This window comes from Stegodyphus dumicola, chromosome 7 (assembly GCF_044657685.1).
Source record: "Stegodyphus dumicola isolate Sdum_Otavi_A_Nest chromosome 7, ASM4465768v1".
NCBI classification, from domain to species: Eukaryota; Metazoa; Arthropoda; class Arachnida; order Araneae; family Eresidae; genus Stegodyphus; species Stegodyphus dumicola.
The window spans coordinates 72524938-72548684 of NC_140774.1; the positions used below are offsets into that span (position 1 = coordinate 72524938).

The following is a 23747-nucleotide window of genomic DNA, read 5'->3' on the forward strand; positions in this document are numbered from 1 at the left end:
GGTAGATTTATGGTCTGGGGGTGTTTCTCCTGGCATGGACTGGGACCCTTGGTCCCCATTCATGGTAAGCTCAACTCCGATGCCTACTGCACTATTTTGGATGACAATGTGCTTCCTACGTTGTGGCAGCTTTACTGGTTGGACCCCTGTTACTTTCATGACGACAAAGCCAGTTGTCATGTTTCGACGTTAACCAAGGCTTGGTATGGTGGCAATGGAGTTCATCGAATGGACTGGCCTGCCCAGAGTCCACACCTGAACCCTATCAAGAACCTCTGGGACGAGTTGCATCGCCGAATTCAGGGGTGCACTACCCTGGAAAATCGGTGAAGGAACTTCTATGTCTTCTCCAAGCCGAGTGGAAGAAAATACCACTAGCTGTCATACAAAGACTTGTGGAAAGTATGCCCCGGAGGGTTCACGCTGTAATTACCTCTCGTGGAGGCTCTACCAACTATTGTGTAAGGATCTTAAGTTTTACTAACGTTTATTTTATTTTAAATCTTTACTCTCACTTCTTATTTTCTACTTCTGGCCAGAATTATAAGCGTTAACGTATTTATGCAAAGTTTGTCTGGCGAGCGCCAAGTATTTAAGTTGTGGCTTTCTGCCAAGCGAGAGAGAGGAAGCAGTTAGTCGAAGCAGGCCGCTTACCTTAGAAGTTTTACTCAGTTGCTGGTTGCCTTCCAGGCCAGAGGTTTAATCCTCTTGATAACTTTCAACGTATTGTAGTGTTCACAGTTCTCTGTACTACATACGGCTTCCTGTTAATATAAGGCCAATCTTCCACGTTTATTATTTTAAAGTTAAATTAGAGTTTAGTTTTATTTTTATATTTTTACGTTTAGACCACAAGTAGTGGGTCTTTGTATTCCGAAGTACGGAAGTTATTGTAAATAGAGAAAAATAAAGGGTTTTGTATACCCTTCATGTGTATCCTGTCTACTTCCCACAGTTATTGAACATAGCTTTAGTAAGCTCTCTGTTCCGAGTCAGGTCCTTGCATGTTCCCGAAGAAAGTAAGACGGAACATTTAACCTGATAGTGGCGACCAACGAAGAAGAATAACCATGGCCGAGTTTCAAGAAGAACCTGTGCTGCCTGCAGAAGCGGCTCAGAATCCAGAAATGCCAGCTGCCGCCCTGGAAGGATTTGGTTACATCGTCCAGACCATGCGCGCTTCGATGAAACCAGAAGCAACATTTAATGGAAACTCACCGGTAACCAGTTTTTTGGAAAAATTGGATGACCACTTCATGCTCTACCCCGTGCACAAATTTCAAAAAGTTACCTTAGCTACCAGCGCTTTGAGGGGCCAAGCGCTTAATTGGTTCAAAAGTATGGGCAGAAGTCTCTTGGGTCAAGCAAAAAGTCCCACCTATACTTACGAGAATTTCAAGACTGCCCTAGTAAAAGCCTTCCCTGTTGTAAGGGATCGTGCTAAATTAGAAACGGAACTTTTCAGTATATATCACCAAAGAATCGAAAATCTCTCGAGCTTTATTTTAAGAAAAATTCACGTCTTCAAACTCTTGTATGGAAACCGTCCGGATCCTGAGATAATTCAAGTGATTTTGCCGAGGTTACTGCCCCAAGTGCAAGACTTTATTGAATTAAGAAATCCGACTACACTGGAAAAGTTATTTGAGCTAGCTATCCAGTTTGAAAGTAGAAGAACGGTGGACATTGAAAGAAGACGCCAATATCAACAACGAAACCAATTTGTTGCGCCAAGACTACAGCAAACTCAAGCACACGGCTACGGAAGCAAAGCGAACCAGTGGGCAAGGAAACCCGAGCATCCAGAAACAGCCGGCGAACGTCGACAGTTCAATAGCAATCCAGGAAAAAAGTCTCAAGGCCAATGAAAAAGAAGGAAATCACGGAAATGAAAAATAATTTAAACTAAAACGGATTTCTGCTGACGGGAGGGTGCGGAAATCCGAAGGCCACGAAAACCCCTCTTCCTTCAAGTTAAATACAGTAATGGTGAAAAATTTGACTCTTCCGAAGATTGAAGTGTTGGTGAATAATATCCCAGCCACCGCACTCCTGGATACAGGCGCGCAGTGTTCCTGTGTGGCAGAAGATTTTTTTTAGGAAGTATTTTAGGAAATACCGCATATATAATTCGGATAATACGACAGTGTTAGCGGCGCAAGGAGAAAAATGTAAGTGTATAGGTAAATTACCGCTGTATGTCCGTATCAAGGACGAACAAGTAAAGGTTATGTTTTTCATAGTAAAGAATCTGCAAGCACATATTATCTTAGGAATAGATTTTCTTTCAGAGGCACAAGCAACGCTGGATTTTAATGAAGCGTCCCTTAAGCTGACGATGAAACCAGTTCGTGGAGAAAAGGCTGAACCGCCGATGTTAAATCTTGACCACCTGCCTAATGACGAGCAACGAAGAATCCGACAAGTGGTAAGTGAATTTGCTTCGTTATTTAGTGATATTCCAGGATTTACTCAGGTTACTAACCATAGTATTGACACCGGAGATTCAATGAAAGTTCGCCACAAAGCATACCGTTATGATAAGAATAAGGAAAAAATTATAGAATGGCATATCACCGATATGCTACGTAAAAAGATCATCACCGATATGCTACGTAAAAAGATCATAACGCCCATCTCAAGTAGCTATGCTAGCCCGGTGGTTTTATGTAAGAAAAATAATGACTATCCTTTGACACATCCAAAAAGGTGGAGATTCGAAATTGACTACCGTAAATTAAACTCCATAACTAAATATCCGGTATATCCGTTACCTATTATTGAAGAAATTCTAAGGAACATAACATCCACCAAATATATGACGACTTTAGACTTAACGACTGGTTATTTTCAAATAGGGGTTAGGCCTGAGAACGTGGCTAAGACTGCTTTTTAACCAAGTCTGGCACTTATGCATTTTTGCGTATGCCGTTTGGCCTTTCAGGTACACCGGCAATATTTCAGCGATGTATGGACATTGTGTTAAGGCCTGTTCTTGGAAAGTCCACATTTATCTATTTAGACGATATCATTATTATTAGTGATAATCTCGACCAACATGTACAGGATTTAAGACAGGTGTTTGCTTTATTAAATGAGGCCGGTCTAAAAGTTAATGTCGAAAAGTGCAAATTTGCAGCCCCTGAATTAAAATATTTAGGTTACAAAATATCTCACAAAGGAATCGAGACAGACGAATCAAAAATAATCGCTGTACAAAAGTATCCGACTAGGACTATCTAGGACTTTGTACATATTATAGGTCCTTTATAAAAAATTTTGCAGCTATTGCTGAACCATTGTTAAAATTAAAAAGGAAAAAGGCAAGATTCTCGTGGACGGCCGAAGCCAATAGTGCTTTCGAAAAATTAAAACAAGGATTAACGCAAGCCCCTGTGTTGAAATTTCCTGAAAAGGATGAGAATTTAGAAATTTCAGCGGATGCTTCGGATTATGCGGTAGGAGCGGTACTTTCGCAAAATCAACAGCCCGTGGCATTTGTTAGCCGAACTTTAAATCAAACACAAAGAAACTATTCCGCGACCGAGAGAGAGGCACTTGCAGTTCTGTTAGCAGTGCAAAAGTTCCGAGTCTATTTTGGAAAGGCGCCAATAACAGTGTACTCTGATCATGCGGCGGTAACTAGATTGTACTCAGGGAAAAACTTATCCCCAAGGTTAATAAGATGGGCACTCAAGCTACAAGAATATAATTTGGTAATCAAGCATACCCCCGGAAAGGAAAATATCGTAGCAGATGCCCTATCCAGAATTAAAATAGATGAAGAAGGTAATACCGTAAAGGCGGCAATGCTCACAGCATGTACAATAAATTCATAAATGTCATAACCGAACTGGGTAAGGATACTGAGTTTGGAACCATTTATGAGTATTTAAAGGATCCTGAAAATTTTAGCCACCAAGATATTGTGGCGATAAGAAATAGGGCGGCCCATTACGAACTAATAGATGGTCTATTATTCTATACAAAAACTACGAATTCCAACAACGAATTTCGACCTGTTATCCCAGCTAGTCTTAGATTAAATATCCTGCAGGAGCTCCATGACAGCCCTTTAGCTTCTCATGCTGGTATTCGAAAAACTATCCAACGCGTACGCGAGGCAGTCTACTTTCCTGAACTGCAAAAGTTAACAAGGGCGTATGTCCAGTCCTGCCCAACATGTCAAGCAGTTAATTATATTAATTTCCGCCCGGCCGGGTTTCTAAATAGTATTAAATCCGAATTTCCAAATGAAATAATTGGCATCGATTTATTAGGCCCTTTCCCAAAAAGTCAGTTAAATAAAAGTCGCTATCTCCTTGTTATGGTTGATCATTTTAGTAAATGGACCGAAATTGTTCCCTTAAAACGAGCCTCCGCGAAATTAGTTACTGATTCTATTTTAAATAAGTATATTTTAAAATACGTGGCGCCCCTAAAAGTTATATCGGATAATGGTCCTCAATTTGTAAGTAATGTATTTGAAGACATGTGCCAAAAACTGGGCATACGTCATTTAAAAATGGTCCCGTATCGGCCGCAATCAAATATAGCGGAACGGGTCAATAGAAATATAGTGAAAATTATCCGTAGTTACGTTAAAAATTTTCATAAAAGCTGGGATAACTATGTCAATGAATTTGCTTTCGCCCTTAGGACCGCAAAACATGATACAACGGGCAAAACTCCTGCTGAGTTATTTTTAGGCAGAAAGATTATAACACCGTTAGATAAATTATTTTATGTTCAACAAAGAGCCCCAGAATTTAAAATGGGCGATATAGAAAAATTAATTAAAGAAGCAAAAAAGAACACTGAAGTAGCACAGAGAAAACAGAAACTTTATTATGATATGAAACGACGGGGAATAACTTATAAAGTAGGAGATGAAGTGTTAAAAATTAAGCATTCACTTTCTTCAGCACCAGAAGATAAAACTGCCAAATTTTTTTTACGATTTGAAGGACCATATGTCATAGAAAAAATAACTCAGGCTGTAGTGGTGTTAAAAGCCAGGAATGGTGAAACATGCTCCGCAAACATTGACCAGATAAAACCATTCTATAATCGTAATAAAATGCAAATATTTAAAGATCTTTTGCAGGATCCGGCACGGCAGGCACTGCAGGCACAAGCTCCAGAGGTGGAACAACGACAATCACAAGGGCAAGCCATTAGGAGGCAAGAGCAATTGAAAAGAAAGTTTCCCCGTTGGAAAATTGAAGGTAACAAGAAAAAGAAGCCGTTCCACCGACCAGAAAAGAGAGAGCACGACCACCCCGAGAATGAAGAAGGGAGAAGTACGACAAATGCAAAGAGAGCCAGGAGAAATGACGGCAACTATAACCCGACTCCAAAACGGAAAATCTACCCATCGGACAGGAGTCTACGCAGCAAATGTCGACGAATTGATGAAGGAACACCAGCTGCGGAGGCAAAGAAACAAGGAAAATTTGAACAGCCAGCAATGAGATCCAAGCAGGAACGAGAGAGAGTTGTCTCGGTTTCGCCAAGACCAGCTGCCATCAAACGGCCGAGACCACAGGCAGAGGCTAAAAAGAAGGTCTTCAAGAGTGATCAAACAGGAAGGAAAAGAAAGCTCATGGAGGAAGGAACTGAAGGGCGAACCCGCACAAGAAGGAAAATAAACCAAACCGTAATCTTCGCTACCTTCCAGGACTGAGCAGTAAAAAGGATGTCCGAATATCACAAAGATAAGTAAAATTTTATTTACTTTGCTAACTTAAGTTAATCTTTCATTCTTACTGCAAGTGGCAGATTTCAAGTTTTACCTCATGCGAGGTCTACCTTTATCGCCAAAAGGGCGAGAAATGAGTTGTTACCGATTTTGGTATTATGTTTTTCAATTACTCGCGTGTAAAACTAAAGTTGATGTATAATAGCGATGTGTAAAGACTTAAATATCGTAAAAGTTATTGTATAAATTTTATTTAAAACTTTCTGGCAAGAAAGAAGTTTTAGTCTGAAAGACTTTTTGAAATGTAGTATTTCAATGTAGAAAGAATTGGCACTTGCTTTGAAAAGAATAGAAGTTAACAATGTACTACTAATGTATGTTGTCAAATGCGTAAAATTAACGGCATGTTAATATGTTCTTATATACAATGTGAACTGTTATTTCAAATGTTAAGAAATACCGTGATATGGTAAAAGTGAAAGTAATGTTAAAAATTTGTTATTCGTGTGACTGTAAAAAGACCAAATCATGGTGAATATATGTTAAAGGTTGAATGAATGTAGTTAGGCTCTCTGACGCTACACTTCAGAGTTAGCCACTTTCAGAATAGTACCTCAGGGTTTAGAGTTGAAGTTAGGGTGTGTTAGAGGTCTTGGTATGTTGAATTTTTAACACGTTAGTGCTTTGATTGTAGGAGGAAGTGTTGAACACGTAGACATAAACACATTCGTGTTTGGTGTTCTTTTACAACACATGTCAGAGAGCACGGGGAGAGATAATTAAAATAGTCATGAATGAAATCAGAATGTTAAGAGAAATATAATTATACATGTTACTTGCCATTTCATTGTGTAACATTTCATTAAACTAGTTTTCCTTCCAGATCTCTGGAAGGAACTTTTAGATTTGAATAAAAGCTCCTGTTTAGATGCAGTACAGATGAAAAAATTACGTGTCCTGGGAGCTGCTATTGTAAAAACAAATTTCTTTCTTTTAAATTTCTAGTTTCTAGCGAAAAATGTTTGTAAAAGATTGGCCTCGCGTTAGATTCTAGAGCTAAGAGTTTTCAACAAGGTCGTTTTAGACCTCAGTTTCAAACTAATTAACTCTGGCGGGAAGTATGTAAGGATCTTAAGTTTTACTAACGTTTATTTTATTTTAAATCTTTACTATCACTTCTTATTTTCTACTTCCGGCCAGAATTATAAGCGTTAACGTATTTATGCAAAGTTTGTCTGGCGAGCGCCAAGTATTTAAGTTGTGGCTTTCTGCCAAGCGAGAGAGAGGAAGCAGTTAGTCGAAGCAGGCCGCTTACCTTAGAAGTTTTACTCAGTTGCTGGTTGCCTTCCAGGCCAGAGGTTTAATCCTGTTGATAACTTTCAACGTATTGTAGTGTTCACAGTTCTCTGTACTACATACGGCTTCCTGTTAATATAAGGCCAATCTTCCACGTTTATTATTTTAAAGTTAAATTAGAGTTTAGTTTTATTTTTATATTTTTACGTTTAGACCACAAGTAGTGGGTCTTTGTATTCCGAAGTACGGAAGTTATTGTAAATAGAGAAAAATAAAGGGTTTTGTATACCCTTCTTGTGTATCCTGTCTACTTCCCACAGTTATTGAACATAGCTTTAGTAAGCTCTCTGTTCCGAGTCAGGTCCTTCCCAGGCAGCACGTTTCCAAAAATATACGTATAATTTTGGTGAAATAAGGGTATGGTATTTTTTGCACGTTACTTTTACAAAATTTATACGAATGAAAAAGGCTGAAGTTACTGTTCACTCTTTATCGTTATTTTCCTTACGTTATTTTTACGAAAATTATACGAATCTGAATGTACTAAAAAAACTACCGCCGTAATGGTATATTTTATTCGTCACTTTTACGCATATTATACGAATCCGAATGTTCTGAAAGAAACTACTGCCTTTATGGTATATTTCATTCGTCACTTTTAAGGATAATATACGAAGTCTAAAAAGATTGAAAATGAAGTTTATTCATTCAAAATATTTAGTGCATTTTTGGCATTTCACTTTGTTTTCCTTTTCCACGAACATGAAAAAAGTGGCATTCATATATGAGGCTAAAATTTTTCTATAAATTTTAACATGTGAGCTAAATCTTTACGTGCATTTTTGCAAAAAATTATATTTTCTTAATTTAAAGATCTTCAAAATAACTTATTTATTTTCTTATATCAAATTTGTTATTTTTATTCATATCAACACTTACATTAATTTACACAATTTAATTTCTTTTATGAAAATCCTATTACCCATTTAACTGGAATAAGCTGTATATTAAATTTGTGTACTTACTGAGTTTGGTACAATACTCTCCTTATTTTATTTAGCAAATGTGGGAAATTAAATTGGAATAAGACTAGCAAATCTCTCATGTCGAGGAATAGAATAATAAATACAGCAAAAGATGCTCGAAAACGTTTAACTTCTTGAACAATAGTTTAATGTAGACCAAAGGATCATTAATTATAATCAAAGATATACTAATATTTTTATTTAATAATAATAATTATAACTCTACGAAATTGCAAGCTGAATCCTGATATTTTACATATATTTCAGTTCCTTTAATCTTTGTTATAAAAATCATACGAAGCTAATTTTTTTAAATTTTGTTTAATGTACGGAAAAATGATATAGCGATTTTAATAATTTTTATATGAGGAAAAAATTAATAAATAATGTAAATAAATAATTATATTATATTTTATATTTTTCCTGAAACAGTTAAAGACATTCTTAATATGGAGATCTACAGAATAAGTACAAGCGTCCAGTTAAATGAACTCAAAATTTGCATAGTTAATTTTACGCTAACTTATAAAAATTAACCGGATTTACGATTATACACTGAGCATGCGCATACAGAGACATTTCTATTTTTCGTAGAAAAATTTAATTATTACCTTAATACAGAGATGCTGTGAATATAAATTTATATAATGCAAAAGTAAGTTTATTTCATATGCTATATTAGAGGCTTTCTTAATATGTTTAATTATAAAGAAAAAAAAGCGTTGCAATTCTTGTTCACTGACCAATGGCAAAGCAGACACTTTCTACTTCCGGTTGTGGCGGGACATTTATGAAGTCAGCACTCAGCAATGGCGGTCGAAAAGAATGGTAAAGTCGCAAAGAATACTGTTTGTTCGTGGATTGGCGTTTGTGACTGAATCCATCGAAGTTACTAATTATTTGAAGAAAGTAAGTGAATATTTTATATTTTCAGTGTTTAATACTTGTACTTTCTTCACCTATATAAAATTTTATAAATAGCGTCTGTGTAGGAAATGTGATTTTCCATGTGTTGTTCTTTTGTGTACGTGCCTAATGATTCATTTTCAGGATTTGGTACTGTTAAATTTTGCACTAGTCTGTTTCTTACTGTTTGTGTCACTCCTTTTTGTATGTGTCTCACCTTTTTATAGTTATATTATTTTTACTCAAACGTTTTAATATTTATTTTAAAGCATACTGTAATTAAGCAGGAAATAGCTTTTAATGGAAAAAGAAAGGCAATATTAACATGACTAATTGTTCAGAAATCTGTTATGGAAATGTTATCTACCTTATGCCAAAAAATAAAGAATGTAACTTTCATTTATTTATGAAATTCAAAATTTTTTATTTGCTTAGTGTTTTCCCTAAAAATAATTTAATTTCTTATTTTTGAATTTAGTTTTATAAATTTGCTTTAATATATAATCTTTAACTCAAAGATATTGTGCTATTAAAAAAGGAAATTTTATGCCATAGAAACACAGGTACTTTGTTCCAAATCTGTGTTCATTTTTTTTATATATATATACTGAATTTTTATGCACTTGTAATTACTGAAATATATCCTTTCATGAATAATAAGTAAGTCCTAAGTCATGAATGCATTTCTTTTTTGTTTGTTTGATTTTGTTGTTTTAAAAGATATGCCATAGTTAAAGAAAGAAAATAAAGTAAGAATGCTTTACTTTCAGTTTTGAATAAATTCATTACTATTTACTGCAGCTTCAAGTTTCTCTAAACATAATTTTCGAAGTCAAAACTTGATAGTTATGTTGATTATTAGACTTGCATGAAAAAATTTATTGAAAAATTAGTATTTGATCTAAAATACCTTAAATTATTTGAATTATATTTTACTAAATCATGTATTTTGATATAACTAGATAGTTAAAAAAATTAAAATTGTAAATATGCAGAAATGATTATATAAAACCAAGAAATTGTTTATATTTTTGTTGCTTTTTCCCTTGTAAATTAATTATATATATATTACAGTCTGGGGAGTCAGCACCCTGCTGAATTGTAGTAAACCAGACGTCCATTCTACTAGACCATCAAAGATGCAGATTTGGATTTTCTATTTCATAGTTATTGAAATCATAATGGTATGTTTGTTTAAATTAGTACTGTTTATGAATGTGATAAAAATAAATTCTGATAAGCTAAGAAATGATTTATTTTCTATTAATTATTAACTGTAAATAATGTAACCAATTTTCTTCATAGTATTTACTAAACATTTTTTTTTAAAAAAAAGGAGGTAGTCTTATTTATACAATTCTTGCAGAGATACCAACAGGGTTGCCACGCTACCTGGAGAACCGGGAAAAGTCAGGGAATTCGAAAATTGACCAAAAAATTCAGGGAAAAGTCAGGGAATTTAAGTATTTTTGTCAAAATCTGGAAAAGTCAGGGAAGTTCATACAACGATCCCGCCAAAAAAAAGCGATTTTTGCGCCGACGTCGGAAGAGGTAACTTTTTTGGCGAATTGTGTATCACGTGAGTGTCATTCGGGCAGCTGGCATAGAACCAATTTTCGCAGCTCCAATTTGATTGTCTTTTAGAAAGGCAAAACAAGTTTCCCGCAACTTTTGGTTTCCAGTATTCTCGAGAATCGCATGTGCAGTGCATGAACTAAAGAAAGTACCTGTTCTCGTATAAAACAAAATGGGTTTAATCCTAGTATACGGTACCATGGACGTTTGAATCAAAGAATATGTATTGTAAAGAAGGAAAACCTTTCTGCAACAGACGTGGCTCCGTACCATCATAGAGGGAAATAGCTGTGCATGCGGTGATATATCTGTCGCCAAAGCTCGAAACCGGTGTCGAAGTTCGAAGGTCAGGTTATCAAGAGTTCATAAAATGAATATCGTTTAAAATTTCTTCAACCACTTGCGCTAAAAAGACGTGCCACGCACGTCGAGATGCTTTTGTTTCAAACCGCGAGCGACGTGAACATCGATAGCCGTGGGCATCGATAAGCATTTATCGCAAAAATGAAAATAACGTGATGCACACGTCGCCTAACAACGAGATTGTTTATTTCTCGAGTTACAGCTCTGGATTGCACTCGCAGATGCGGAGCGGCTTAAATGAGACACTTTACCGCTTGTTATATTGTAGCGCACGCACCGCAACCGTGAAGTTTAGTCTTAGCGCAAGTGGTTAAACTCTAAAGGAAAAGAAAATATTTTTTGGCGCAAGTAAATTCATGGATTAGTTATTTTCAGGGAAAAAAAAAAAAAAAACTACGAAAACGCGTTTTTAAAATTATTGCGAAAAATCCAAGAAGAAACGTCCTTTGATAAAACGTTTCTTCTCGGATTTTTCGCAATAATTTAAAGACTGATCTTCCCCTTTGTCAAATTTTCCCTCCGCATTCTAGCGGCGTAATAGCATTTTACTTGTATGGAACCTTTTCTTTTTTACATAGACGTTCTTTGGTTAGAATAATCTCCATGTATGGTACAATGGGATTTGGTGACATGATGATGCGCAGTAAACGGGTCATTTTGGTCTTGGCGACAATTTTCAAAATCGTGCCAAAACCTTACCGCATACTAGAATTTTACCGCAAAATATTTTTAAACCTTTTTTTTAATCCCATGTTTAATGTAGCATTAGTTTTCCATGGAATAGAAAAGGTTTTCAAAATGTTCAGTTGTTAGAGGGAAATAATATAAATGAGATTGTCCTGATGCAGTTTCAGCTGGAAATGAAACTGAATTTTCGGATAGTGAAGATTTCATTTAAGAATTCTAATAAAACTGATTAATGTAAATCCTCTGCATTTAAAAATTCTAATAAAACTGATTAATGTAAGTCCTCTGCATTTAAGAATTCTAATAAAACTGATTAATGTAAATCCTCTGCATTTAAGAATTCTAATAAAACTGATTAATGTGAATCCTGTGATTCATGTAGGCATTCTTCTGTTATCAGGACCACATTCAGAAATGTGTGTTTATATGCATGCATTTTTAAATGTAGGTGCTCGTGTGTGCATGTGTATATTCTTTATGTATGTATGTATGTGTATAGTTATACACATATATGCGCATACATGCATATACACATGCTTACATATCTACAGTGGAACCCCGAGATACGAGTTTAATTCGTTCCAGCATTCAACTGGTATAGCGAATTTCTCGTATCTAGAAACAAGCTTCCCCATTAAAAATAATGGAAATTCAGTTAACCCGTTCCACACCCCAAAAAATATCAACATTTTAATATCAAGTCAATTTTTCCTAATAAATAACACTGGTAAATAATATAACAATAGTTTAACTTTGTTACCAACATTTTAACTCCTTCTCATTAATCCACACCAACAACAGCTTCTCAACATCTAGGAGTACTTTTATGGTGCTTGGAAGCAACGATAATTCCTTTGACTACATCAGGTTTCTTAATTTCTTCCTGCTTCTTCAGAATAGTATAGATTTTCGATGTTGAAAGGCTGCAAGTCTTCGTCAATTCCGTCACCATGCTTATGTTTATCTACGATTTCTTTCTTGATATCGACGGCTATGGCCTCCTTATTTTTCTTTGCAGCACTATCTGAGGCAACAATCTTCTTGCCAGGCATCTTGAAATAATTATTTTCACGTTAAATGTCAAAACAATTAAATTACAAGTGCACAAACACGTATACAGTCAAAAGTCGTTAATCCGGACTCGTCGGGACTTCGGCGATTCCGGATTATCGATTTTTCCGGATTATAGATCATCAGTTTAAATCTCATAAGATGGCATGCAGAAATTCTGAAATTAAAAATATGAAACCGTAATTTATGACATAAAGAACTATGATCTAAAGGGTATCAAAATTTGCAAAAAGAAAAAGCTTAATATTTATTTGTTTACTTTATTAAACATTTCTTTCAATGTAAGTTGTTTAAGTTTTGCTTTGTTTCATGTGATAATACTTTCTCTTTAATTCTATTAAACAGACATAATTTCTTGTTCAGTTACAAAGTTCCGCTGTTCAAGTCCTATAATTGCCGTGTCAAGAACACCTACTAATTTGTCAATCGAAATTTTTTTGTTTTCAATAACCTCTGTCACTTTTCTTCGCTATTGGAAGCGAATTATAATGACGAGGAACTTGTTTTAAATCATATCAAAGACGGAGCATATCGAGATGAAATATTACATTTGGTAAGGAATTATAAGCCAAATAAAAACATCTGCGCTGAAGATAAGGATAGTGCTGACAAATCAACTTCCAATTCATTACGTGCCCACTGCGGTGTTCCCCCCGCCGAGCAGCGTGAAATTGATAAACAGATTTCGGATTTCAAAACATACTTTCGCTTTAGATCCTTTACATATTAACAAATATATATCAGAAATTCTATTTGATATAATCGAAAGTTTAAGCTTACTTTTATAAAATTGCTCTTACAGTCTGCAAAAAATAACAAGCCGGATCCAATTCGAAAAGTAAGGAACAACGCAATCATCAACATTAACTGAAATAGATAATTAGATAATTTTAGCTTATACTGTTGGAAAATATAGTTTATTTTTAAACTTTTTAATGCATCATCTCTCCTCCTTGAAATGTTTATTTAGTTTAGTCCTTATTTTTAATATAACATAGTAGTTACTTCTACTTCTTTTCTTGCTGCCACTGTTTGCATTGAAAACGGACTGTCTCAACCTCATTGAGATGCAAAAACGAAACAATATTACGTCATCTGAAAAGCCGATTCGTGCCGATAGCTGATTGGTTGCCGTGAGATGACGTCATTCCTACTTCTGCTATAAGTATCTCGCGTCGCTCTGGCTCAACCTGCTTCTAGTTCCTGGTTTACCGGCTGGTGTGTGAGCGGTTTCCAGCCCCTTCCAAAGGATGCCTTGATTCCGGTTTACAAGATGATGGTTCCAGATTGATGTTCTTCAGTTCCGGGGGCTGTCCTGTGAGTGACTGCCGTAGGCAACGTCCACGTTTCTTCAAGGAGGGTGGAATTAAGTGCAAACGGCGTTAGGCCGGTTTTAAGTGGTTTCACATTTAAATTTTTCAAGTGTTTTCTTGACCATTGATTATGGACTTATGGAATGGGTAGCCTGCTTTATTTGTAGGCTGCATAGTCACTATTTAGGACTTTTTCATTTTTTTTTAAATTTGTTTGTATAGAATGCCAGTGTTTTGGAGTACAGGTAAAAATATTTGATGAATGATGATTATGTTATGTTTTGCCTAATACTCTAATATTGTTGAAATTTATTTTATGTGTTTTTATTTTTTTATTATATTGTTAATAAATTTGTTAAGTTCAAAATCTTTTATTGTCTTCAATATCTGCACAGCATAACTCAGGGAGCTATCATTGCTAATACTGCTAAATGTTTAATATCTTTAAACTTTAAACTTTGCTTTAGCATCATTTTGGTTACGGGCCCAGTAGCTCCTGAGTTATTTAGTGCAGACTTTTGAAGTTTAAAGTTAATTTAGGACTTAAGAGATTGGGGGGCGGTTTTTTGTTAAAATTCAAATATATCTACTGTTAGTGTCATGCATAATATTGCTAAAGTTGATGCATGTAATTATTTTACATGGTCCAAAGATATGAAGTTTGTCTTGAATGAAAAAAAATGCATGGCTTTTGGTCAAAGGTGTTGAGAAAAGTCTTGATTTAGATGATGTTAAGGGTATTACAAAAGAAATTATTGCCGACTTTCAAAATAGAAGTCGATTGGCATTATCGTTAATTTATATGAATGTAAGCCCTGAATATAGAAACTTGATATGTGAAATTGATGACCCAGTAGTGGCGTGGAATACGCTTGCCAAATATTTCCAGCCAGATTATAGGTCAAGACATATGTCCCTGTTTTCAGAGTTCTTAAATTGCAAAATCAAGCCAAATGAAAGTATTAGTTTCTTTTCTTCTAGATTAAAACGAGTAACTGCACAGTTAGCTGATATTAATCAGGCTGTAAGAGACTCATATATATGTTTCCAGTTTCTTAGGTTTCTTCCAGATAAATTTGATCAAGTAGTTCAGAATATTTTGAGGTGGCCAGATGAAAAGTTCATTTTTAAAAATGTTGAACTTGAAATTCTAGCAGAGGAAACGCGTCTTAATTTAAGAGAGATGGATAGGGAAAACTCCAATAAGACTATAGAAGTTCAAAGTACTCACTGTGAATCCAAATTTAAGCAGATTAAAGGGCTCAAGTGTTATAAATGTGGCCGTCCAGGTCATATTAAAAAATACTGTAGAATGAGAGGTAATTTTTCCAGATCACCCTCACCTGCTTCTTCTGTTTCCTCAGCTGTATCTAGTAGTAATAAAACATCTTCTAAGTGTAAGAATAAACCCAAGTTGAGTAAAAGTAATAATTCCCATGCACAGTCCCATTTTATAGCTCAAGCCAATGTTAACAATTTGGAAGAAAATGATGATAGTTGGATCTTTGATACGGCTGCATCTCATCATTTTTGTAAAAATCGTGAATTGTTTGATACTTTTTCTCCTGTGAAAAATGAGAATATGCTAGTAGCTATTGATGGGGTAACTTTTCCAATTCATGGGAAGGGTACTGTTAAGATGAAATTTGGGGATACGGTTATTTTGCTTAAAGATGTGTTATATTCACCTGAACTAAGACGAAATTTAATATCTGGACCTAGGGTGGATATCAATGGAGCAAGATTTTATGGTAAAAATGGGCAAATTAAAGTTACTGATGATGAGAATTCAACTTTGTACAAGGCTAAGTTGATAGGAAGTAACTATCATGTGTTCCCGAAAATAATCAAAAAGGGGGGCAAATCTGTAAAATTTGAGGCATCCGCAGTTCAGAATAATAACAGTGAATTATGGCATGGTCGGTTTGGTCATATAAATTATGATACTATTGTCAGGACTAGTAAGAGACATTCAGTTCGAGGTCTTCCTGTGTTAAAGCACTCACCTAATTTGTTTTGTGAACATTGCCAAATCAATAAGCAAAGACGAATCTCCTATAGACCTTTAGAAGGTATTCAAGTAAAGAGACCGCTTGAAAGGGTTTTCTCTGATGTATGGGGACCTATTAACATTCCAGGTAGGAATGGTGAACGTTATTTCGTTTCCTTTATTGACGAATATTCTCATTATGTGGTAGTGTACCCCATTGTGGAGAAAAGTCAGGTGTTTGAAGTATTTGAAAGGCATATAGCACGTGCAGAAAGATCTTTGAACCTTAAGTTGAAATACTTTAGGACTGACAATGGGCGAGAATATGATAATGATCAATTCAGGTCATATTGTAATAAAAATGGTGTAAAGCACGAATTTACAGATGTCTACACTCCAGAACAAAATGGAGTTTGTGAGAGATTTAATCAAACAGCTCTCAATAATGTACGTGCAATCTTACACGATAGTGGAATGAGTTCTGAATTTTGGTCAGATGCAGTAATGTATTTTGCATATTCATTTAATAGAATTTGTCATAAGGGCCAAGATAGAACCCCATTCGAATTACACACTAAGCGGAAACCATCAGTACGTCATCTTAAGGCATTTGGAACGATTGCCTATGTGGGAATTCCAAAGGCTAAAAGAAATTCTAAACTTGATCCAAAGGCAACAAAGGGCCGATTAATTGGGTACAGTGTACGAACAAAAGGGTACAAAATTTGGTTGGAAAATGAACAAAAGGTAGTGGAAACCCTAAATGCTACTTTTAAAGAGTCGATTGGAATGCAGAAAAGTGGCAGTGGAGCTGCACTGGGCACCCTACCTGATTTGGAATCTGAAGAAAGGGTAGAATTCCAATCTACTGACACTCCAGTTGGCTATTTTCCGAAATAGAGGAAAGAACCGATACCAATGTACCTTCTTCTACAATTGGCACTGACACTCAATCTACATTGAGACAAGTAACTTGGCTTCGTAAACCTGTTCCAAGGCCAGACGGCACTCGTACGGATGTGTATTATTTTGAGAGGGGGTGTAATCAAAGACTACGATCACCAAATGATGTAGAAAGGTATTGCACTGAACATAATATTCAGTATGATCCTACCTTGTTTGATTTCAAGGGAAGCAATACTTATAGTGGTGAAATCGACCCAACTGGTACTCCTTCAACGTCGTATACCCGAGATAGCTGACTATATGTTTCAATTCCAAACACTTATAACCAGGCAATGAAATCTGCAGAAAAGCTTAAATGGATAGTGGCAATGGAAGAGGAAATGGCCAACATGCGAAAGCATAAGGTATGGCATCTTGTTCCACTTCCTAAAGATAAGACTCCACTAGGTTGCAGGTGGATTTTTAACATTAAACGTGACGAATTTGGAAACATTGTTCGTTTTAAAGCTCGTTTAGTGGCTCAGGGTTATCGGCAAATTAAATACGATACCTATGATGAAACCTACTCTCCTGTAGTCAACTTTTCAGTAATAAGGCTCTTTTTCTCCCTTTTAGTTGCACACCTAGGATGGGCAAATATACAATGTGACGTGAAAAGTGCCTATCTCTACGCTCCTTTATCAGAGGAAATTTACATGTCCCAACCTCAGGGTTTTGTGGAGCAAGATAAAGAAACTTTTGTGTGTCGTTTAGATAGAGCCTTGTATGGTTTGCATCAGAGTGGCCGATTATGGTACTACGAGTTGGATAGAACACTATGTAACCTAGGGTTCATCAAGTTTGAGTGGTGTAATTGTGTCTATCGTTTTAAAGATTTTGTCATTCTGTTGGTTTATGTTGATGATATAGTTGTGTTTGGGAAAAGTGAAGTTCAGGCCAAAAGGATATTAAAAGTCCTGAGTTCACATTTTGATTTGAAAATTTTAGGTAAAACAAGAAAGCTTCTGGGTGTGGAATTTGAATATGAGAAAAATAGTGTTTTAATTCATCAGCAATTATATATAGAAGACATAGTTAATCGATTTAAGTCTTTTAAAATACAAATTACTTCCCTTCCAATAGTTAAAGGTGTGAAATACTCAAAGTCTCAAAGTCCCAGTACACAAGAAGAAACGACTGAAATGATGAATTATCCTTATAGAAATGTTTTGGGATGTCTATCGTTTCTTTGCAATCGTACTCGTCCGGATATAGCTTATGCTGTTAATATATTTTCTCAGTTCCAAAGCAATCCTGGTAAGTTTCACTGGGAAGGATTACTTAAACTTTTAGGGTACGTTTCCAATACCAGACAGCACAAACTCAAGCTGGTATGCAAGGAACTGAAGCTCAATATATATTCAGATTCGGATTTTGCTTCAAGCAGGGATGATATGGTGTCTATTGGTGGACAAATAGCTTTGTTGGGAGAATCACCTGTATCTTGGCGTACGTTTAAAGAAAGGGGAGTGAGTTTATCTACTATGGAGGCTGAATTTATCTCCATGACTGAATCAGCAAAAGAATTAGTTTGGTTTAAAAACATTTTGGATGAATGCATTCAGTTTAAAATTGCAAGTAACTATGTTTCGAGGCCAATATTGTTTGCTGATAACATGGCTGCTATATGTTTTACAAAATCACCCATTGAAAACTCAAGGACAAAACATATAGATGTGAAACTATTTTTCATTCGTGATCTATTGAACAGGGAAATTTTTGATTTAAAATATGTCCCAAGTAAAGATAATCTGGCTGATCCTATGACAAAACCGCTGACTAAGCATAATCTGGTAAAATTTTGTGGAACAATTTTCTTATGAAATTTGTTTTTGTTAAGAGTTTTGTTAATTTGAAAAATATGTTATAAGTCATATATGATGGATATTAGGTAAATGTAAAATTGTATAGTGTAGAATGTTGTATGAGTGACCAGGGCCCTGGGTAAATGTATTGAGCGTATGATCATATATATGACTTTGTATTGTTTTGTAACATGTTGGACTTTCTTGCTACGGTAAAATTTTTTTTGAATAATGGGATAAGATTTTCCCAAAGAAAAATGTTCTTAAAAATTTCTGAATGAAATTCTGATATTTATTTATTCTTGTTTTGAATTTTTGTAAAGATACTGGCATTCGGTTTTTATTTCAGGTCGGAGATGATGATGTGGGGGGCATTTGTTGGAAAATATAGTTTATTTTGAAACTTTTTAATGCATCATCTCTCCTCCTTGAAATGTTTATTTAGTTTAGTCCTTATTTTTAATATAACATAGTAGTTACTTCTACTTCTTTTCTTGCTGCCACTGTTTGCATTGAAAACGGACTGTCTCAACCTAATTGAGATGCAAAAACGAAACAATGTTACGTCATCTGAAAAGCCGATTCGTGCCGATAGCTGATTGGTTGCTGTGAGATGACGTCATTCCTACTTCTGCTATAAGTATCTCGCGTCGCTCTGGCTCAACCTGCTTCTAGTTCCTGGTTTACCGGCTGGTGTGTGAGCGGTTTCCAGCCCCTTCCAAAGGATGCCTTGATTCCGGTTTACAAGATGATGGTTCCAGATTGATGTTCTTCAGTTCCGGGGGCTGTCCTGTGAGTGACTGCCGTAGGCAACGTCCACGTTTCTTCAAGGAGGGTGGAATTAAGTGCAAACGGCGTTAGGCCGGTTTTAAGTGGTTTCACATTTAAATTTTTCAAGTGTTTTCTTGACCATTGATTATGGACTTATGGAATGGGTAGCCTGCTTTATTTGTAGGCTGCATAGTCACTATTTAGGACTTTTTCATTTTTTTTTTAAATTTGTTTGTATAGAATGCCAGTGTTTTGGAGTACAGGTAAAAATATTTGATGAATGATGATTATGTTATGTTTTGCCTAATACTCTAATATTGTTGAAATTTATTTTATGTGTTTTTATTTTTTTATTATATTGTTAATAAATTTGTTAAGTTCAAAATCTTTTATTGTCTTCAATGTCTGCACAGCATAACTCAAGGAGCTATCATTGCTAATACTGCTAAATGTTTAATATCTTTAAACTTTGCTTTAGCATCATATACGTCCATTATACATAAAACGCGCACGCAAAAACGTATTCTGCACTTGCGCACACTCATATGCGCAGTCGTAAAAGGTCTTGCGCGCACGCGTAAACGCCTATGCGCATGTGTCAACACGGCGCATGCGCAGAAAGTTTTTAATTTTGAGGTCCGGATTATAGATCATTCCGAATTATGGGTGTCCGAATTAACGACTTTTGACTGTATAAAAGAACACTGAGTTGTCTGACGAGGGGATTCCTCGAGTTGAGCCGGATAGGGAAATGGCGCCACCCATACCAACAGCCTGGCTCATTGCTCGTTACTCGAATTAATGCTCGTATTTTGCTCATACTTTCCTCGTATCTCGAGGTTTCATTGTACATTTCTGAATCCCGTCCTAATAATAGAGGAGTACCTTTGCCAGTATTGCTACAGAGCTAGAATGAATTATTGTGTTAAATATGTGCAAAATGCATGCTTAAAGTACTGTTATTTTCTAAAAATATTCTGTATGTCTATTTTTTACAAGAAGAAAAAATAGCTAAAAGCTATTAATTTACTCGTATTTATTAGTCCAAAGGGGCTTTGTCCCTAAAGAACTATTGTTTTTGTTTTGCATTGGTTCACTATAAATATCTGTTTCACTTTTCAAACTGTTCCTACCAAATGTTAGAGTCCCTAGTGTGGGATTAATACTCTCTATCTTAGTGCCCTCTATAATCTATGTTAGGGTTAACCTGTATAACCTACAAGGATTGCCAGTTTAGGCGAGATTTCTAGGTAGTCATCATAATATGTACCTTATTTTTGATTATTTTTAAATTAAATTGAAAGTAATAAACTAGTTTTCAAGAATGGAGTTAAACTAGATTTGCATTCAACTCTGGTTTATTGTGTTAATGATGTTTTGCTGTAACAAATATGAATTTTTTGTTTAAGTATAATAATTTAAAATGTTTTTTGTAGAGAATGAAGTACTGCCACTAAGGTAAAGGTGCTAACTTGCAAGGTAATTTTCTATTCTACATTAACTCAATCTTTATGTCCTGTTACAGATATATTGGCAGAAATAATGAAAACCTGACATTCAAAAAGAAAAATAATAATGTTAAATGTAGTATATTAAATGGTTAACTGCGGTTTGGCAGCTCATTACGAATAACTTTGACAATTACCGGTCTTTTCAATAGTATAAAATTAGGCAAGAAAGCAGCTTTAGCTTAGCACCGATTTTAAATACAACTCTCTTACCAATATTGGTTTGACGAAGGTAAAATATAATTGAATTTAATAAGTTGGAAATACTGTCTGTCTTTCCATGAGTTAAAAAATAATTTCAAATAAAATTTCTTTTTTCAGTTTTTCATGTTATTTGTTTAATGTTATTGTAATCTGATTTATCATATTTAGTCACATATTCCATCCTTCTTTGCACTATAGTATATAATTCAAAGGACTTATCAGTTTCAGCAATATTTTTTTTATCAGTATACATTTTTACCATAACTCTGTTTCTAAATCATATCCTGAAAAATTAAGGAGTAAATTACACAAAGAAGGAAAATATGCAAGTAAATAATGGCATTTAGTGTTGTTTATGTGTCTAATATTTGTACTAGATTGTAAAAGTTATAAAATTCTATTAGCTTTTTTAAATTATTATTTTTTAAATTGAGATGCTTCTTTGCACCCAAATGGTTAAAGCCCTAGTGTGACTTTGGTACTTTGAACTAACTTCTATTCCTAATAAATAATCCAGCTGCATACAGTTTACTCAATTTCTGCCATGTGTAAGGTAAACAATATTAGCTTTTTTTAAATATATCTTTTACAACTATTCCATCAGGTAGATTTCTTTCATATTTTGCCTTAATTGAGTCATCCTGCTAATTAAGAATTTACTAAAGTTAATATGTTAAGTTTTTGTGTGTATAATTCATTTTAAGTATGTGCAAGCAAATGCATACATTAACAGTTACGTAGAATTATGTTTTGGGTATCAAATTCAGAAATTTTGGGGCTGTTTTTAGAAGATTTATTAATGATTTATACTATATTAATATTGGTAAAAAAATTCTGTGGCTTTTATATGAGAGTATATATTTTAAAATAGCTGCATGATATGGTAGAGGTAAAAAGCTTCATGTGGATCATAAATTAATATTATGTGGCAATTTTTCATTTATTTAATAAAGAAAATATTCAAGCCACAATTAAAATTTTTTCACTGGATTATTTGCATACAAAGTTTGCAGCAAATATTTCCTGCAACAGAAGTGACAATTTTTATTTTACCAAGACAGGAAATTTAGTTAGTGAAAGCAGTAACTCTGTTTTGAGATGTTAAACAGGAAGGCACATTTTTGAATTTAAATTGATTTTTGAAGGAAGACTTCATTTAGTCTTGCTATCATTCTACATGGCTCTTAACTTTTTTATGGTATTTATAATTTTATTGTTATTCAGCTTTCTGTTTGCTTAGAATGCACATGAATGTAGACTTGAAATATTTTATATTGCAAACTGAGATGCCATTGTTATCATAATTAAAGATTTGTGTTCTGATTCTGGAGGAATTTACTGATAATACTTTTGATTGTGTATTGGTTTCTGGTTTATTGAAATGTGTAAAATAGCCTGTTAATGCATATACGTATGTTAATGACATGTATATGTTTATGAAGTATTCTGTTATATGTATATAGTGTTGTGATTAGTTTTCTGCTTACTCTTTATTTAAGAAAAAGTTATCTGTAAGAAAGCGAATATTCTTTACTATATGTAGGAGTAAAATTGAAAAGGCTAATGCAATATAATTAATACAAAATTAAGTTTTTTCTCATGTACTTAAATACAAACATAGCCATTAAAGACTTTCTCAACCTTGCAGTTCTAAACAAATCTTAAGTATTTTTTACTTGAAATTATAGGCATTGTGTAAGGTATATAATTGAAGCTTACTGTGTGATAGTATGAAATTAAATTTTTAATTACTGAAATGTAAATTTTTAAATATGAAATACTCAGTGCATTTTATATGCATCTTTTAATACTTCAACTATATTTAAAAACTGAAAACATCTGAAGTGTGAAATTATTACAAATTTTTCTTTTTCTTGTTTAGGAGCTGTTCTCAAAACATTGGGTGACAAACAATTCACTTTTACAAAAATCGAGCAGGATATTAAAGACAGCGAACTATAGAACAAATATGGCGAAGCTGCATGAAGTCTATGTTGAATTTTATTATTGAAAAAAATATGCTCTTCAGATTTAATGTTAGTTTTTATTGTTTATCAGTAATTGCAGTTTTCGAATACCTGTAAAATAAACCTAATTCTTAAATTAATTTCATGTGTATTTCTTTTGCAAGTATTACAGTTCATAATACTTCAAACAACTTGAAATTTTATACTTGTTAATTTATGTGGGATATGTTCATAATAATTTTATAATTTAAATAACTCATTGTCATCATATGAGCATAATCTAAAATGCACAGCATTTGACAACAAATTAATAAAAAATTAGCCAACTTCTAATTGCTTTCTTTTGTCCAGTTCCCTCTTTTTAAATCATTTAATACCATAAAGCTATTTGATGAAAAAAAATAATTGGTATGTCCACATCAACATGTACATTTATAATGATGTTATAGAAAAAGTCACATGAGATAAATATTTAAAAACTTCAATATTCCTAAACAAATTAACTTTTTAAAATTTTATCTGGTATATAAGATAAAATAAAGAACATATTTAGGTAATTTTGAATTTGCATAATTTTATGAACTTATTTATGAAATTAACAGTTACATTGTAAAAGGGAA

The 23747-nt window shown here is 34.3% G+C and overlaps 1 long non-coding RNA gene across 2 annotated transcripts; it reads left to right on the forward strand.

Moving 5' to 3' along the window:
- Positions 1–8817: 8817 nt before the first annotated feature.
- LOC118203165 (uncharacterized) lies at positions 8818–23458 on the forward strand. Of its 2 annotated transcripts, XR_015042118.1 has the most exons (4): positions 8824–8931; positions 10003–10112; positions 20885–20927; positions 23043–23458. It is a non-coding gene; the product is annotated as an uncharacterized LOC118203165 (long non-coding RNA). The 2 variants fall into 2 exon arrangements; XR_015042117.1 differs by lacking the exon at positions 10003–10112 and having other exon boundaries at positions 8818–8931.
- The last annotated feature ends 289 nt before the right edge of the window (positions 23459–23747 follow it).